Genomic DNA, 18,576 nt, shown 5'->3' with positions numbered 1-18,576 from the left:
GACAGTGGTGGGGGTGAGTGTGCTGCTGGAGGGGCAGGAAAGTGGGGCTCATCCCCCACAGCTTGCTGCTGCCGGCAGGGAAAGGGCTGGGGGGAGCCTCTGTCCCGGAGCAGCCTGCCTGCACCCCAAACTCATCCCCAGCCCTGCCCCACCCCAGAGCCCACACCCCTGTCAGAGCTTTCACCCCCCCCACCATACCCTCAACCCTCTACTTTAGCCCTGAGCCCCTCCAGCACCCCAAACACCTTATCCCCAGGCCCAGCCAGAGCCCTCACCCCCCACACTCCTACTCTCACCCTGAGCCCTTCCCACACCCCAAATCCCCCATTGCCAGCCCCAGACAGAGCCCTCATCCCCTACACCCCTACTCTCACCCTGAGCCCCTCCCACACTCCAAACCCCTCATCTGCAGCCACACCCCACAGCCCTCACCCCATCCCTCTGCACCCCCCCCATCTCCAGACTCCCTCCTAGAGCCTGCACCCCAATCCCCTGCCCCAGCCTAGGGCCTGCACCCCAGCCCTCCTCCTTCACCCAAACTCCCTCCCAGAGCCTTGGGCAGGTGGAGTTTGGGGGGGCAGAATTTGGGCAGTGGTGGGTTCTGGGCACCACCAAAATTTCTACAAACATGCCACTCCTGCCTAATCCTGGGTGGCATGTTTGGGGGTGGGGGGGAAGATGTCTCAATGTAATTAACTAATGCTAACAAAATAAATTTGTAAGAAGTGGTGTGAGTACATACACTAAAAAGGTTTGTGTAACTGATAAGTTCACTGTGCTAACCACTTGTCTACTTTCCCCAACACTATTTCCCTCCAGTAATTAATCTTCACTTCTTTGCTTAACCACTTCACAAATTGACCTTGAAAATATTGTAAGGGATGTTTGGTGCCTGAACCACAATTCCCAGTGGTAGGAACGTGGGAATAGAAGTTATCTAGCAGATAAGCACCAAATGCAAAGGCTGAAAATGGGGAAGGGTGGATAAACAGTTGAGAAAACTTGGAGCCTATCATCACCTTTAGAAGAGATGGACTGACCCTGCAGTGTCAGGCTATGGCTACCACCAAAGTTAGAAATCAGTTTTTTATCCCCATAAATAGTTTAGATCCAAATTCACATCCAACTTCCAAACCAAAAATGACAGAAATGTGGCCAGAATTCTATGAGACTTTAGCCATTTCAGCCTCCCATCCCATAATCAATACTCTTCTTACCCGTTGATCCCTACCCAGTATTGACACTCACATGGTCTTCTGGGTCTGAGCTTCACAGGCCTCCATTCCCTTCCTAGACTCTTCAGAAAGGGGCTCTAGATAACCATTTCCATGCAACCTGTTGTGTTATATTAGCTTAGAGGGCAGGAGCATAAAAGGGATGCAATCTGAGATCGAGAGAGCCAGGAGCAAGAACAGATAGGTCCTACAGCTAAGAACCCTAAGAACAGCCAAACCCAGGAGAAAGCTTAGGCTGAGGTTTGTGTTTGTTGTGGTTATTTAAGTTAATGATAAAAGAAATCCCAAGACATTGGTATGTTTGGACTCTATCTAGTAGGTGTATGCTGTTTTAGGAGTGGGCTGCGAATACCATCTGTTTTCCAAACCATACATGGAGAAGCATTGTAATCATTGAGGGGAAAACCCCTTGAATTAAGAAAAAAGAATTTTGAGCAAAGAGATAGGCAGCCAAGTAGGATTTTCCTGCAGTGGCATTTGTTACATTTACATTTCTTACAATGGATCCTTTCCTGATGGGTCTGGAGATGAAAAATGTATGGTATTGGCATTATTGATACCTTGGGTGCTTTTTATAAGCATTGTGACTAAAAATTGTACTGTGTGTTTTTTATGCTCATAAGACAGAATGAAAACACCAGGCTAGCTGTAAACATAGGAGTCTCCAAAATACTTTAGCCTAGTGCATTCACCTAAGTGCAAACACTTTAGCCTAGTGTTTCAGTGGAAGTTTATAGAGTAGGATTTGCCCTCATTATTTTGAGCGAAATACCAATTTTCTATTACTGCAATCACACATCTGTTTAACAAACCTCAGAGAGTGGATTAAAGAATGTGATTGCCACATCAGAGTACCCAGCTCTTTACTAATTATGTACACACTCAAAGATACAATTGTAGATGTCCAATAACTTGTGAAAAATGACGAATGATTTCACAAATATTTTAGTGGGTGTTACTGCTATACCCAGTTTCAGAAAGAAAAATTCTCTTTCAACCTGACAGACCAGACCCGACCAGTTTATTACTGAAATATGGTAACATTATAGAAATAACAGAAAAGATGAATTAGATAATCTAGTTCATCTCTTTGCCAAGATTGCTCCCTATTGCAGAACATATTCCAGTGTTTTGTCCAGGCCAGGTTTAAATGACAATCATTGATTTTTCCCCTTGGTATGTTATTCTGTCATCTAATAAATCTCACTGTTTAGAATATGTAAACTGAAAACTGTCAGGAAAAAATCCTAAATCTCATCTTATCCATTCTAAGGTTTTAACATATTAAAAAGTATTATAGTAATCAGTAGCAATAGCTTCAAATATTGCAAACTCACTGACAGCGTTATGGACCATCATTCTAGGACTATTATAAGGCTCCACCTAAACTGTAGTCAACATTTCCTCTTTCCTTGTTTTTTAACTCTTGCTGTATTAAGCTCACTAGACTCTAGTGGGCAATCTCGGGAAAGAAGTGAAATAACGTGGAGAGAACATAATTGAGACTCCATGAGAGGGGATTCCTCTAGGGCAAGATTGAGACGAACTGGCAAAATTTCCTAGAAGAAGCTTGCTCTCTCTATTCTGTGGATAAAAGGACTTAAGTCTTTCATGCTGTTCACCTGGCACCTTTTAAGGATATTACATTCACTTTATAAGAAACATAATACTATAAAATCAGTTAATTTTTAAAATTACTTTTTAACGTTATTCTAGTTAGTTGAAAGGGGTAGAATGGGTTCCCTGTTAGCCTCAAAACTCCTTAAAGACAGTATTTACTTACTACATGATGGGCTAAATTCTGCCTTTACTAATATCCTATAGCACCTTATTAAACGCTGGGCAGAGTACAGAAGGAAGAGTATGTCCCCACTGAGCTGTGTAGAAGACCCACAGGAACCAACCAACCAAAGGAAAGAAAAAAACCCACATGCAAGATGTGAATATAAGTGCTCAGGCAAGAATCCTACTGTAGAAAAAAAAATAAAAACTTGTTTTGATAAAATGTCCCATTATTGTTTCAGTGGAAGTTTATAGAGTAGGATTTGCCCTCATTATTTTGAGCGAAATACCAATTTTCTATTACTGCAATCACACCTTCATCTGTTAGTTTTGCCTAACTAGCCTCCACTGGATTGTTTAAATGGGCTCACTCGTTTTTAAAGACCTTTCTTTTGGCGTTACTTTGCATGCAGTGTGGAACAGTACATACTCTACTAAAACATACACAGCAGCAAAGGAGGAGGCCTACTGCATAATAATTTTTGAAGAGATTGACAATAGCCTCAATGAAATTATGCCTTCATTTTTCTTCTGCATCTCTTTTTTATTTTTCTTAATTGCATGTTTGCAAGATGTTAATTATCAGTGCCCTACACTTTACAGTGGGAGAATGATTTGACTATAAAAGTGCAATCTTGGAAACAACTTGTTGTAGGCACAATTTTTCGCCAACAAATGTGATTTGTAAATAAGCAAGCTCTAGTGTATTACACACAGAACCAAAGAGGGTATTTTTAAAATGACTTTACATTTATGAAATGTATCAGATGCGTTCAGTAGGTTTCCCCCATTTTTCTAATTGTCATAAAAATTGCCAGAATCACAGAAGCAAGCCGAGACCTGGGGCCCATTCTGCTATCACTGAATTTTATGGGGGTTTGCCATTGACTTGAAATGGGAGCATAAGGAAGCACCTGATCTAAGTGGGCATAACTACACTGAAGTCAATGAGTTGTATCCACTTACAACAGCTCTGAATTTGACTTAATAGTGTCTAGAATGCACCAAAGTAGTGACATCAGTGAATCTTAAATATGCATTGAAAATGAATGTGCTCAGACATTCCTGGATTAAGTAAAATGCTACAGAAAAATGAGCAAGAACTTGCTGACACCAATTTACAATTGGAATACCCTTAGGTAATCAGAGGCTTCCCTTGCTACTTCTACAAATTTTCATTCTTAGCCTGAGTTTGAGACATATTGAGTGCTTGACTGCTTCCTTGGAGAACCTCAACTCCTAATTAACTCAAAGGAAGGCACTCGGCAGCACCTCACAGGATTAGGCCTCTTGTGGGGTGGTGTTGGGGGGGGGGGTCTTGACAGAAAATATTTGATATAATTAAGCAAGTGCTTGAGAAGAAGCAGATGTACAGGTTTTCAATGATGCATTGCAGCCAGTTAGATTTGTGCTCCTACTAATGACAAGCCTAAAGATATGTGATGCAAAGGATAGTATGAATAATTCAAGGAGTACTAGGGCTTGAATCCACATGTTCTTTCATAAAGAGAGAAGTAATGCTCCCCAGGTACAAAGTTTTAGTCTATCAGGGCTTAATCTCGCTTCTATTTCAGAGCTGTGTTACTAAGTGCTGTGTAGGTGTGAAAAGCTTTATTACCATGTAATTTTGTTGGGATCAGACTTCCAAGTATCTACTTTGCTTCATTTTCATATACACAAAAAAAGATCAAAATCCATTTTATTTCCTAACAATAGCCAATTTTGTTCTAATTATTCTAAAATAGTGAATTTTAAGGAATAGTGCCCAAGTGACTTCACATATTGCTCCTATCCACACACGAATAAAATCTCTTATTATTTATTGCTTTTTCCATAATGAACTTTGAGATAAACAACTGAAAAAGTAATTTGTTTTTTGACAATGCTGAACCTTTGAATAGAGAAAAATCACAGAGTTGAACACAGAGTGCAGTCCTGTGTGGTAAGTAGTCTCCATAGCAACCAATAGATTTTATGCTAAGTCTGGCCTTTAAAAACATTTCACGTTTACCACTGAGAAAAAGATGGCCTTGATTTAAAAATGATACAACAAGTATCTTGAATGAGCACACTTTCCACTCTCTGTTGCAAATAAAATTAAGAGACTTCTCTTTAACACTAAACCCCCTCAGTAGTGTCCGTCATCACTGACGCATATGTAGTTTTAAAACGAAGAGAAGGATTTTTTTTTTAAACATATCATTACATGATATATAGCACTTGGGTTTGGTTTTCTTCATTTCCCCCCTCCTTGTTTTTCTCTACCCTGAACAAAAACCAGAACATTAAGCTCTTATCTTAGTCAATGATCATGGTGACAGTGAAAATATTATTGCATGCTTATCTATAGCAGTTCCAATCACAGAAGCTTTAATAACCTGCAATAATGTATGAAGCAGTAACTATAGCTACAACATCTGCTACAAACTAAGCACCTTAATTTACTTTCTCTTCTCATTCAAATAATTGAGGTCCAGAAAATGGAATGTGTTTTTAATAAATATGGGATTCTATCATAAGAATGAATGTATAATTATTGATAATACATACATAATAGCTAAGTATGATCATCATAAGCAGCAGCATTTAATGGGTATTTTTCATAGTAGTGTAGGGATTTGATCAACAGTGCATGAAAGCAGATAAACAGAACCATGACTGAACTAAGCATTGTAGTTGAAATTACCTGTTAACCAGTGTGTAGAAATCACTTTTCCTTAACCCTTTGTAAAAAGGTGGAATTTGTATGGTTAGGCCCTTTCCCGTGGCATCGGAGTGGGGTGCGTATATTTCCATCTACTTTGGTCTAGTAGGAATGCAATGTACAGAGCTTTGGGTGAGTAGGAGGAGAAAATACAGAGATAACCTGTTGCTTCTTTCAGTCATCATCATACTTGACACACACAACCTTTTACATCATCAAAAGTATGGCCCCCATGTTCTACTCCCTGCCTTGACCAGACAGGCAGCGTCGCTACTAGATTTGAAATCCTGCCTCTGTGGCATTCTACCCTTATTCCCAGCCTCAAAGAAATTCCTTGGGGTGGGGTGAGGTGGTAGTGGGAAAGCCAGATTCTGTCTCCCAAAACCCATGAGACACAAAGCACCATAATACAATCTGCAGTCATTTTTGTTGCACTCCTCCTCTGCAGATAGGATCTTTCACGCCCCTAAGGGGGCTTCCAATGGCAGCCATACAACAACATAGAAACTAGAATCCTCTGTGCAGAATCCTCCAGTCTGCAATGGATTACTGGGAGAAGTGGAGATGGCTTGAAAGGAAGTCCCATGTAGGAAAGAATGGGGCCCTAAGCTAGCAATCGTCAAAACAGCCTTTGGAAGCTGATAAAGGGGAAAAAAAAGTTACTTTTCAGTAAGTGTTGTTTTGTCACGAGAGGGAATCATCATATAAGTGGAAATGCACAGAGGCCCTCAAAAAAGTGTTCTTATTGTCCCCACTTTACAGATGGGAAATGAGATATGAAATGACTTGCCCAAATTTATGCAGCTAGTATTAGAGCCAGAATTAGCATTCAACAGTTCCTGGATGTTAGAGCAATTTTCCTTGTTTATTTATATATAGGTAAAACAATAAGGCTATACATCATGGAAAAACCCATGATGGAGGGAAGACACATGAGGAACTCTGCCAAAGCATCAGAAGGGAGGGGGGCTTGTCCTTCCAAATGTGCAGACTATGTGAGACCTGCAGATTTCATGGCACTGATGGTGAGCCCAGGCTTCCATGTAGAGGTCCTATACCTCTCCTCAGAAGCTGTGCTGCCAACAGCAAACTTCTCCCTATCTCAAGGTTTTGAAAGCAAAGAGCAAGAACCAACAGACATAAACAACAACAGAGAGAGCATAATTTCCCACATAAATTGCCCTGAAGATTTGATAGAAGTACCATAAGATACCAATAGGTATCTTATTAATACGCAAGCTAAAAGGCACAAGCAGTTTGGCAGGAGATTACGTTACGTAGCATTGCTATCCTCCAGCTCAGACACATGGAACCCCTGCGTGGTGTTTGAATTGGGGAAGGAGGCACTTCTGTGAACTCAAAGAAAGGATGTTTGTGCTCCTCTCCCCGACCATGTGCACACTTTTACTGGCCATGTTTCGTTATTTGCATACCTTTCATCCCCTCCATACTTCACAGTGAAGAATTTGATATGGCTAATATTGATACTTAGAAAGGTACAGCAAATCTGCTGTATATTTGGGACTACACTGATAAGTCAACTATTCAGTATTTTCAGAGAAAAAAGCACACATACCTGAAGTCTTCTCTGCTTAGGGACTCCTATTTCTACTATCTGTCCATGACCATTTATGGGTATGTCTACACTACCCGCTGGATTGGCGAGTAGTGATCAATCTATTAGGGATCGATGTATCGCGTCTAGAAGAGACGCGATACATCGATCCCCAAACGCGCTCCCTGTTGACTCCAGAACTCCACCAGGGCAAGAGGTGGAAGCGGAGTCGACGGAGGAGTGGCAACCGTCAATCCTGCGCCCCGAGGACGCAAAGTAAGTCTAAGTCAATCTAAGATACGCAACTTCAGCTATGAGAATAGCGTAGCTGAAGTCGACGCATCTTAGATCGATCCCTCCCCCCCACCAGTGTAGACCAGGCCTTACTGTATAAGGAGGATTGAGATTTAAATCTGTAGCTGGAAAGGAAGTGAAATAGTTAAAAATATCAATATGGCTCCTCAGTGAGATCATTAGCCAGTGCTGTAAACAAACTGAGCATATTTTAATGTGACAAATGTGCTTAATGACCTTCAGATGTCACTAGCCTACACTCTTAAATTGTGTATCAAAATTGTGTGATCTGATTCAATGTAACAAAAAAAATTCTACCTAAATTTTGGAGATCACACCAAGTGTGATCAGAAAGCAGAAACTCAAAAACAGACACGAGCACACAATTTAGGCCAAATGGAATTTTCATATCCTAATACTAAGGTACACTCAGTATTATGTGTACCTTAGTATTATAAAATCCTATCATCAATAAAACCAATTTTAATGTGCCACTTTCCTATGTCAGTGCCTCTTCCAAACAGACGGAAGAGTTGACTTTGGCTGGCTGTCGATTGTTTTACTGTGTGAAACATAAACCTTTCACTCCAAGATCCTGTTAACTTTTACTTATACCCTGTTTTAATGTAGAAGTGTTTGGAGACTGAAAATAATATATAGTGACAGGTTTAGGATTAAAATCTCAGGTAGTTAAGATTGTGAGTTAGGTTGTAAATTGCATTTAAAGAGCAAAGCATATACTGTAAACCTCACATGCCTACTACAAACTGACACCAACAAGGCAGGGGGGACAAGTGTATGCTAGTAATTCATCTTAATTATTTTTCAGCAAAGCTGTCTTAATAGGATGTGCCTTTCATTTTGATTAAAATGACCCTCCACCCCCCAAAATGTGGAGAAAGCTATCAGAGGTAGAAGCTGAATCTTCTGGTACTTCTAATTTTGCATCAGGAAACTGAAAGGATACTTCTAAAGACTATTGGTCTCTCTCAGCTTAATTTCCATACATTAAAGGCCTCTTAATATCTCTTCAGTGATCAACAGTGAAAGTGCTTGTCTTCAGTCCTTGCCTCTTATTTTTTGTTTCTGACTTCACGCCCCCCAGTGGTGGTTCATTCAATGGCTCAAAAACTTATAACAATTCAATCCCAATGTAGTTAAATGATTTTTTAAACATGTAACTATAGACACGATTAAAACAAATTAAAACCTACCAGATGGCACCCAGAAGCACTGGGGTTTTTTTTTAAAACTTTTTTTTTTAAGTCTCAAACGATCAAGTACATTATGTTTCCCAGATTTAGGCACATTATACTCTTCCATATTAGCAGTTTTTGATCATGCTCCAGTAGCATCAGATCACATTAGGATTCACTTTTTTGATAGGCTCCCAAGGGTTATCATTTTACTGGCTTAGAACATAAACAAAACTGACATTTACTGGTAGAATGTAAAACTGTGAATGTAATGTTAGAGTTGCTACACAGCTGTCTAGATGCAGTTTAATTGAGATTCTCATTAGATTATAAAGTGGATCACTTTAAGATGCCAGTAAGATATAAAGTGCAATTTTGCTAGAGTTATTCCATTTAAGTTGTGTAGCATTGTCAGTAGGTAGCATTGACATGATCTGGAATGGCTTAACTTGGGAATCAGCTGTACTGAAGGTACGTGTGAAGGGAAGACATGGATCAGAAGAGCAGCTTGGCAAGAGTTTGTGGCAGACAATTATGAGGAAGGGGATCATGGATATAGGTGCAGGAAATGGGTTAATGGTAGAACTGGCTAGAAAATCTGCAACAAAACAACTCCACATTTTTCAGCCAGACTTAGTAAATGGGAAAGCAAGTGTCAATGTGGTAATTTGAGGGAATAAAGAATACAAATATTTTAGGGCTTATCCAAACCTCTTACTGTCTAAAACTATCACTACACTACAAAACAATGGGAAGGTTCAGGGATACTACCAGTCAACTACAATGCACTGTTTATGCTTAGTCTGGACCCCCATGATGTTGGCAGACTCACTCTCTCTCTCACACACACACACACACACACACACACACACACCCTCTCTCCACGCACTAACCTTAAAAAGGATGATGCCAGGGAAATATTACCCTTTAGACTTTTACTTCCAGTCTTAGCTGACAAATAGAAGTTAAAAATTAGCCAGACCTTTCAGAAGAAAATTAGGAAAGGTTTGGATGCAAGTTCAGTAGTTCTACATTTTGGAAGTTATGAGAGAGGACGACAAAAAAAATAAAATCAATCAATCAATCCAGCTTGCAGTTGAGTTTAGCTATAATTGGGTTACTAAATGGATCCAGCTAAGGTCCCTCACCCCCAAGTTATGTTGAAACTTGTGTTCTCTTTAATGAAGAGGACACTTACTTAACTCTGTCATTTCTTTAATTTCATATTTCATAGCCAGAAATTCTCACCATAAGTTAAATCCCAAGATATGCTACCGCCTCCCCAATTCCCAAGGAAATCAATGATGCTCAGTACCACTCAGGATCAGGCTCTGTGTGCCTCATCTTATATTACAGCTCTCATTGGCATCAGTGAGAGTTTCACCTGATCAAACAGCAGATGACCGAGGCAGTAGTCACATTTAAGGGATCAGGAGAAAGCCTATCAAACACAATCTCAGAAAGATGCATAAAGTTGATTAGAGCTGTGCAAAATTTTTCAGACAATTTTTTTTTTCTAAAAATGCAGAATCGGGTTGACAAATCTTTTCCACATTCGTGTAGAATTCAAATTGTTTCAAACTAAAAACCTAAAAAAAAAGTTCTAAAAATAAACATTTTTCATATTTTCAAAATGAACCATTTCAATACAAAATGACTTTGTTTATAGAGATACATCAATTTTATTTAAAAAAATAAAATTAAAAACCCTTGAAAATAAAGCAAGATGTTGAACTTAAAAAAAAATTGGATTTTTCAACATGACCAGCATACCAGGAAAAACAAACAAACAAAAAAAAAAAAAAAACCCAAACAGTTATTCATACAGCTCTAAGCATTGTAACCATTTTAAAAGAAATTTCAATTGGATTTTCATATCAGATTATATTTTCTCAGTCCTTAATGAGAGACAGGCAGAAACAGATTGAGAAAAAAGAAGGAGGATGGTTGCCACTTATTTTGTCAGGCCTAGGACAAAAAACAAACAAACAAAACAGCCTGAACACCATGAAACATGTCAATTGTCATAAATTACATGCAGACATTGAGAGCATTAAATCAATGTTGTTTAACTTCTGAAAAGAGAAAGAGGAGGCTTATGTAATCTTGCAGAGGGAAAGGGAAACATTAATATTGCCAGACCCCCTGTCTGCCCATTGACTGCTTCAAAATTCTTTCACAACGATGACACCACTACTCACAAAGATCATGTCCCCATCAACAATCATAAGAAAAAAGAATCGTCTTGCTAAACACCACAGAGAGGATGAACCCACACTTTTAATCATTATGTTGATTGCTTCAGGACATTTTTTTGACAGTGAAACCCTTAAACATCACATCCACCACAATCTCTCCACTGCTAAGAGGACAGCTATACAGTCCCTGAAATCTAATCACCAGTTAGCGATCAAGCCAACAGACAAAGGGGGCTTCAACCATCATGACTACATTAAAGAGGCCAACCAACAGCTATCCGACACCACCTACTATAAAGAAGTAAAAGAAGATCCTACATACATTTTACCCAGGAATTTAAGAATCTCATCAAATCCTTCCCCAAACAACTCCAAGAGAAACTCTACAAACTCATCCTCCACAAACCCACCCCGGGGACCTTCTACATGCTCCCCAAGATACACAAATAAGGGAACCCAGGCAGACCCATATCTGGCTATGGCACTCTTACCAAAGGAATATTGGGACTCATAGAAACCATCTTCAAACTGCTCACCACACAAAGGACCAGCTTTCTCTAGGACACAACTAACTTCCTCCACAAACTCCGCAACATTAATAACCTCCCTCAGAACAGCATCCTTGCCACCACTGATGTCACCTCCTTATACACCAATATCCCTCACAATGACAGCATAGCTGCCCGCTTCAAATATTTACAAAACAATGGACAACCCTCAGATATACACCCAACTCATCCTCACCCATAACAATTTTACATTCAACAAAACACTTTCGAAACCATGGGAACTGCCATTAATACTAGGATGGCTCCCCAATATGCCCCATCTCTTGATGGGCCATCTTGAAGAATTTCTGGATTAATTCACCATGAAACCAATGGTATACCTGAGATACATGGATGATATTGTCATCCTCTGAACAGATGACAAACTCCCTCAGATTTCCACTACAACTTCAAACGACCACCACCTGACCATCAAACTATCTCGGACACTCCCACACCAATATGAACTTCCTGAACACTACGATTATCTTCAACAATGGAACCTTACAGACAACTATATATAAGAAACCCATGGATCACCACACCTATCTTCATAGATCCAGTAACCACCCCAAACATACCAACAGATCTGTTATCTACAGCCAGGCACTTTGATACCACAAAATATATTCTGAGGAGAAAATCCAGGATATACATCTGAACACACTCAAAACCACCTTTACCAAAAAAAGACACTCCACTAGAGAAGTAGGTTACCTCATGGAATGGACCACCCAAACACTCAGCGAGAACCTGCTTTAGACAGAAATACAATCCCTTCCAACCGCACATATCTAGTTGTTAACTACCATCCCACACTGGAACTCATACGAGATATCAAACAATTACAACTTATACTTGATAGGGACCCCATCCTTAAAGAAGTCTTTCCTGAACTCCCTTCTCCAGCCTTCAAACAACCCCCCAACCTTTCCAAGCTCATCATCAGAAGCAAGGTCCCCATAGACCAGGACACACCAACACAAACTGGCGCCAGACCTTGTCAGAACAACAGATGCAAAATCTGCAGTTATAGCTCCACTGCTACAATGATCAACACCCCCCACAACATACCTTTCAAGATCCATGGGTCCTACATATGCCTAACAATATGTGGTGTACCTCACCTAGTGCCCTAAATGCCTTAATAGCAACTGTGTGGGAAGGGCCATCCATAGGCATACGCAGCATATAGGGCTGCATAGGGCATCTGAAAATTTGGGGCACCAATGGGTCTTAGTGCCCTCCCTCCCGGCTCTTCCTATTCCTGTTCTGACCCTCCCTGCAGGCTCCCAAAGCTGGCTGCTACAGCCTAGTGACTCTTACTCCGGAGGGGATCTAGTAACTTAAAAGTGAAAGTCTTCCAGACCTATTAGCACAACATTGAAACTGTTAAAGATCCATTCAAGTAGTAATGAAACCATTTAACAGGCATTTGCCAACCTCCAGGTATATACCGTCAGTTTCTGAATTTACTGACAAAAACAAACAGTTGTGCATAGGGTTACTAGACATCCTGATATTATCGGGACAGTCCCAATTTTAGGGAACTTGTCCCGCATCCTGACCTTACATCGGTCGGGATGCCCTTTGTCCCGATATTGGAGACTGTCCAGACCGTAGCCACGGCACCCTTGCTCATCGCTTCCTGGGGCAGCTCCCAGTGCCCGCCTGCTGGCAGGAGCGCCGCGTGCTGCAGGGGTGGGGCTTGCAGGCACCGGGAGCGGGCAGAGAGCCCTCCGCCCCCCCCGACCCCCGACCCCAGGAACCAGAGGGACCAGCTTGCCAGATGCTTCTCAGGACAGCAGCCACCCCAGGTGAGCACCACCGGGACTGGCAGGTCCCTCTGGCTCTTATAGTGGGGGGTGGGCTCTGCATGCTGCCAACGCCTGCTCCACGGCTCCAGCAGCTCCCATTGACGCTTTTCCCGACCAATGGGAGCCACGGAGCTCACTTGTGGCAGGCGCAGCCCGTGGAGAGTCTGGAGACTCCCCTTGCTGCTCTCACCCTAGGAGCCAGAGACTTCCCAGCAGGGCTGGTGGGTGCAGCTAGGGAAGGGGTCAGGGTGTGATGGAGTGAGTGTCTGGGAGATGTGTGGGGGGTGCTGGGCTGTGGGGGAGGTTTGTGTGTTTTGTGCTGCTAGGCAGTGGGGGCCTGTTGGGGGGTGCTGGCCAGTGGGGGAGATCTGTGTGTGTCAGGGCACTAGGCAGTGCGGGTCTGTGTGGGGCATTGTGTAGTTGTGGTGGTGGGGCTGTTGGGAAGGGCACTGGGAGGGAGGAAGGAAAGGACGGAGGGGAAATCGGTGTGTATTGGGAAACTAGCGAGTAGGGGATTCTGTGTGGGGTGCTGGGCAGCTGTGGTGGGGCTGTGGGCAGGGGGGTGCTGCATGGGGTGTGTGTGCACAGCACTGTGAATTTGTGGTGGAAGGGTTATAGGGAGGCTCTGGGCATAGTGGATCCAGGGGGCGCTGGGCAGGGGAGCTGCGTGTCGCAGCATGGGCCCATTCCCAACAGGAAGGGGCACGCTGGTAGCGCAGGGCCAGGCAGACCAATGTGCCTCTAGCTCCGGATGGGGCTGTGCACCTGTGTCTGTCTGTCTCTCCCCCCCCCCCCCGCCCCCCATCACTCGCCCAATGTGTCCTGGTATTTCACTCTTGCAATCTGGTCACCCTCATTGTGCATTACTGTAATATTTACTCAGAACATGTTAGTTTAAAATATTTCATTAGTGAGTTGGTGAAGATTATAAAATTACATCTCTAAAAAAAATCATTGCATAGATTTTAGATGCACAATCATCTTTAGCCTTAAATGCTTGGATCTTTAGACATACAGTTTTTTAAAATAAATCCTTCAAAAGACCACCCTTATCTAAAATACACATTTTAATTACTATAGTAGAAAAAAGAACAAAAACACACACACACACAAAAAAGTTGCTTCTAAAGTCTTCCTGTCCATCCCTGTCTCCCTTCACCCCTTCCCCCACATTTAAGAGAGCCCTTAAAGGGACAACACCCCTTTCTTTTCAGATAGCTGGACAGAGTTTCCCCTTTCTTTACTTCTGACTATCTGATGAACTAGTTTTAAGAGAACTCTCCAGCAAAATCAGTACCTAGTAAAATATAAAATCCTTTGTTATGCCTAAAAATCTTTGGAAACATTTTTTAAAGTTGGTGAAATTTCATAAACATATCTATTGTTATGGAGATCACACAAAGTAAATTAGTGTTCCCTTTTTTCTAAAAGCAATGAACATTGTTATGAACACACTAAACCTCTGTGACTGATTAATTTAAAATAATGTCTTGGTTTCAGTGAGTTATATATGTAGTAATCTGGAATTATTACATTATGAAGGCTTAAGAGTACATTTAAAATACAAGATCAGCTTAGAAATACTGATTAAGAAAATGTAAAACAGAAGAGCTGCATCATGTATTCCATAATATTTAATGTTGTATTCAGCAAGACAGCTGACTACAAAGTTTTTGCAAATAAATCTCTGACTAACTTCAGGGCATAACAAAAAGCTTGTGACTGACATTTTTTATTCCCAAATTTTGTGCTTTTAATTAGGTACCTTCTGCATGTCCAGTCTTCACCTTCTGGCATGCAGTGGAAAACATGCTCCATTTTCTTTAGAAAGAAATTGCAGAAAAGTGGTTTTTTTTTCAAATGTCATTTGCTTCATTTGGATTCAGGGATTTGGCTGGAAGGGAATAAGCAGGGTTGGGGGAGGGAAGAGAAGAGGGAGACAGTGGGGAGGGGCAGAGCCTTGGCAGAATGGGGGTGGGGCCTGGGGCAGAGCAGGAGTGGAGTCTGGGCTGGGCCACAGGCAGAAGAGGTGGGAAACCTGCACACTTTTAAAAGATGAGCCTGGGAGATTAAATTCATAACTTTGCTAGACATTAAAAATCATGGATTGAACAGAGACACTGGATTTATGGTTTATTACAGCAATCTATAAACCACTAAACAACCATACCACCACCCCCCCCCATCTATTCCCCTCTCACTTCCTATGGGTGTTAACAGGCCACTTCACCTTGAATGGTCCCTTGAAATATGTCAGCTACTTATCGGTTCTATCTTGTATTTAGCTGTGACACTCCAGTTTCCCAGACTTGAAGAAGAGCTCTGTGTAAGCTAGTTGGTCAATAAAAGATATTACCTCACCTACCTAGCCCTTACTATGACTGTCAAAGACAAGGATCATACTGCTCCTAAAAATTTGTTCACTCGGATATTACCTATTGTGAGCAGTCTCAGCTCACCATAAAGTTTAATCACAAAATTGTGCTTAATGTTATAATTGTCATATCACTTGCAATAATTTTCCTGTTCTCCAGCAAATAGGTAGACATTGGAAACAGCTGGACATTTGTCATCAGATAAGGCTGCTCAAAAATGGCAAATGGGCAGAAAAAATAGAAGATCCGAGATCCTTTCATCTTCCACAGGCAGAGGAGATGACGATAGAATAAAATCCTGATTTGCATGGTATGCACCTTATATGAAACCAGATGCCCCTCCATGGGTCTCTGTAGGACTCAAGATTTACATTGAGGAAAGGGCAAGCCAAGGTGGTGGCCACTCTCTGTGTCACAGAGCTCCAGGCACCAGCGCAGGAAGCAGGTGCTTGGGACAGCCAATTGAAAGGGCAGCAGGTCCCTCAGTCCCTCTCGGAGGGAAGGACTGGCCACTAAATTGCTGCTGAAGAATGAAGTGGCACGGTAGAGCTGTCGCTGAAGTGCCACCAATCGCAGCTTTGTTTTATTTTTATTTTTTTCCTTCTCCGCTTGGGGTAGCAAAAAAGCTGGAGTTGGCCCTGGTCACAGTTCCCCTCAATTGTGCAGGAATGTTGTGAATGAGTTAATACTGACAAGGAAGGTTCTGAGGATCACCAGACCTCTTAGAAGACAGGGGCGGCTCTAGGATTTCCGCCGCCCCAAGCAGGGCAGCATGCCGCGGGGGCGCTCTGGCGGTCGCCGGTCCCGCGGCTCCAGTGGACCTCCCACAGGCATGCCTGCGGATGCTCCACCGAAGCCGCGGGACCAGCGGACCCTCCGCAGGCATGTCTGCGGGAGGTCCAACGGAGCCGCAGGACCAGCAGACCCTCCGCAGGCATGCCTGTGGGAGGTCCAATGGAGCCGCCTGCCGCCCTCCCGTGGGACGCCGCCCCAAGCGCGTGCTTGGCGCGCTGGGGTCTGGAGCCAGCCCTGTTAGAAGATTCCCTTGGAGCCATGCTACCAGTGAGGACAGGAAGAAGCAGTGGGGCCAGGTGAAAGTACAGAAGCAGAGAGCAGTGTGTCCCTGGCCTCTGCAAATGCCTGACTATCTGCTTGGATCTCAGAAGAAATTGTGGTTTTAGGGGCCTAACTTGTGGCCAGTTCTGTGGGGTGGAGACAAGACATGCCTACTTGAGGGGAAAATATATAGCAAACTTCACAAACTAACACCCCACAAAGTCCTCAAGTCCACGTTGTGGATGATAGAGCAAGAAGGAGGGGGAGACTGCATGATCAAGTAGATAGATCAAAGGAGTTGGAGTTGATAAGCTATTCCTAGCTCTGCCACTAATGTGCTGAGAGAATTTTAATAAGTCACTTAACTTCTCTGGGCCTCAGTTTCCCCATTTAAAAAAAATGGAACTAATGATACTTCTATAAAATGCACTGCTATACAGAAGAAAAATTCTGAAAAGTATTAATAAGATTTCTGCATTTTTTCCTAAGAGCTGAAAATCTTAAAATCCCAATTTCACAATTCAGTGAAATATCCTAAAACAGAAAAAAGTCTTCAGATAAAAATATTTACATTTAGCTATATTTAACCTTACATCAATACAATAAATAAATAAATAAATAAATAAATAAATAAATAAATAAATAATGACTACTACTTTAATCTGCCTTTCATATTTAGTAGCTATGCTCAAGGTAAGCAGAAACTCTTCAGACTAGATATGCTAGGCCTTTTACTTTTTTTAATTGCAGGATCTTGGAGCCAGCACTATTTTTTTTTTCAGGGCTTTGGAGCAGAGGCCGGAGCTGGAGCACAGACCAGTAGGTTTTTGCCCAGAGCTGGAGTGGAGCCAGAGCAGAGCAATTAAAAAATTTGATTGCTCCAAATCCCTGATTTTTTTCCTTCTGCTCAACTGGATCAAATATATAAATGACACAGGGATAAAGGATGAAAGAAATAAAATTGATTACTAAATTAACCACATAAAGAAGTAAAGGAAAACAAAAACATAATTGGTAGTTTGAAGCTGGACATTGATCTACCCTGCTATGACTACCCTAACTGTACTATCTCACTTTAACTACAACTGCTCTACTTCAGGGCTCAATCTTATTCTTTATTTTTTGTGGGACCCAGAACATGACAATGCACTTTTCCTGGTGACAAGCAGGGGAACACAGGTCCCTGTCCTCTGGGTTCCAGCCCAGAGACCTTGTATTAATCAGCTAAAATCTGCTTCTTCAGATTCATCACTGGTTTCCTAAGCCACTTCCTACCTGCATCTGCCTCCAGGCCCCTTTTGCAGAGGAACTGCTCCCAGTACTTTCTCCCTGGAGGTTCCAGCTCCTTTCACTGCTTCCTGCCAGTTTGTAGCTGAGGCAGAGTCTCTACAGGCTCCTTGGAAGCCTCCTTCTACCTCATTTGCAGGCTCGCATCCCAGCTGTTGATGGTCACCCAGTTAGTCACAGCTGAGGAGGTATCTACTGTCTCTTAACCCTTTAGTGGCAGGATATGGTTTGTACACCCCATTAGAGAGAAACATCATGAGAATGAGGAGATTGTTAAAGGCCCACATGTTGCAGCCAAGGCAAGGCAACTCTCAAGAAGAGTAGAGATTTGTTTAGGATTTTAAACAGGTATTCAAATATTTGGATGCTAATCCAAACTTCCAATCCTCACATGTTTCATTCATCACTAGCTAAAAGACCAAGAGTTACTGCAAAGTTCTCAACCAGACATCCTCCAGAAATTCAATCAGCCTGAAATCTAATTCCAGCTCCCCAAATCTGCCACCCACTAGAGAAGGTTGGGGAATGT

General features: G+C 42.1%; 1 long non-coding RNA gene across 4 annotated transcripts in view; it reads right to left on the bottom strand.

The window, feature by feature from the left end:
* LOC120406216 overlaps positions 1-18,185 on the bottom strand; it is a 223,463-nt gene extending 205,278 nt beyond the window's left edge. For all 4 annotated transcript variants that reach the window (XR_005599142.1, XR_005599143.1, XR_005599145.1 and 1 more), the window contains exon 1: positions 18,036-18,185. This is a non-coding gene — a long non-coding RNA (uncharacterized LOC120406216). The remainder of the gene's footprint in view (positions 1-18,035) is intronic.
* Positions 18,186-18,576: the final 391 nt, after the last annotated feature.

This window comes from Mauremys reevesii, linkage group 5 (genome assembly GCF_016161935.1).
Source record: "Mauremys reevesii isolate NIE-2019 linkage group 5, ASM1616193v1, whole genome shotgun sequence".
NCBI classification, from domain to species: domain Eukaryota; kingdom Metazoa; phylum Chordata; order Testudines; family Geoemydidae; genus Mauremys; species Mauremys reevesii.
This window is presented reverse-complemented; position numbering and strand designations above follow the sequence as displayed.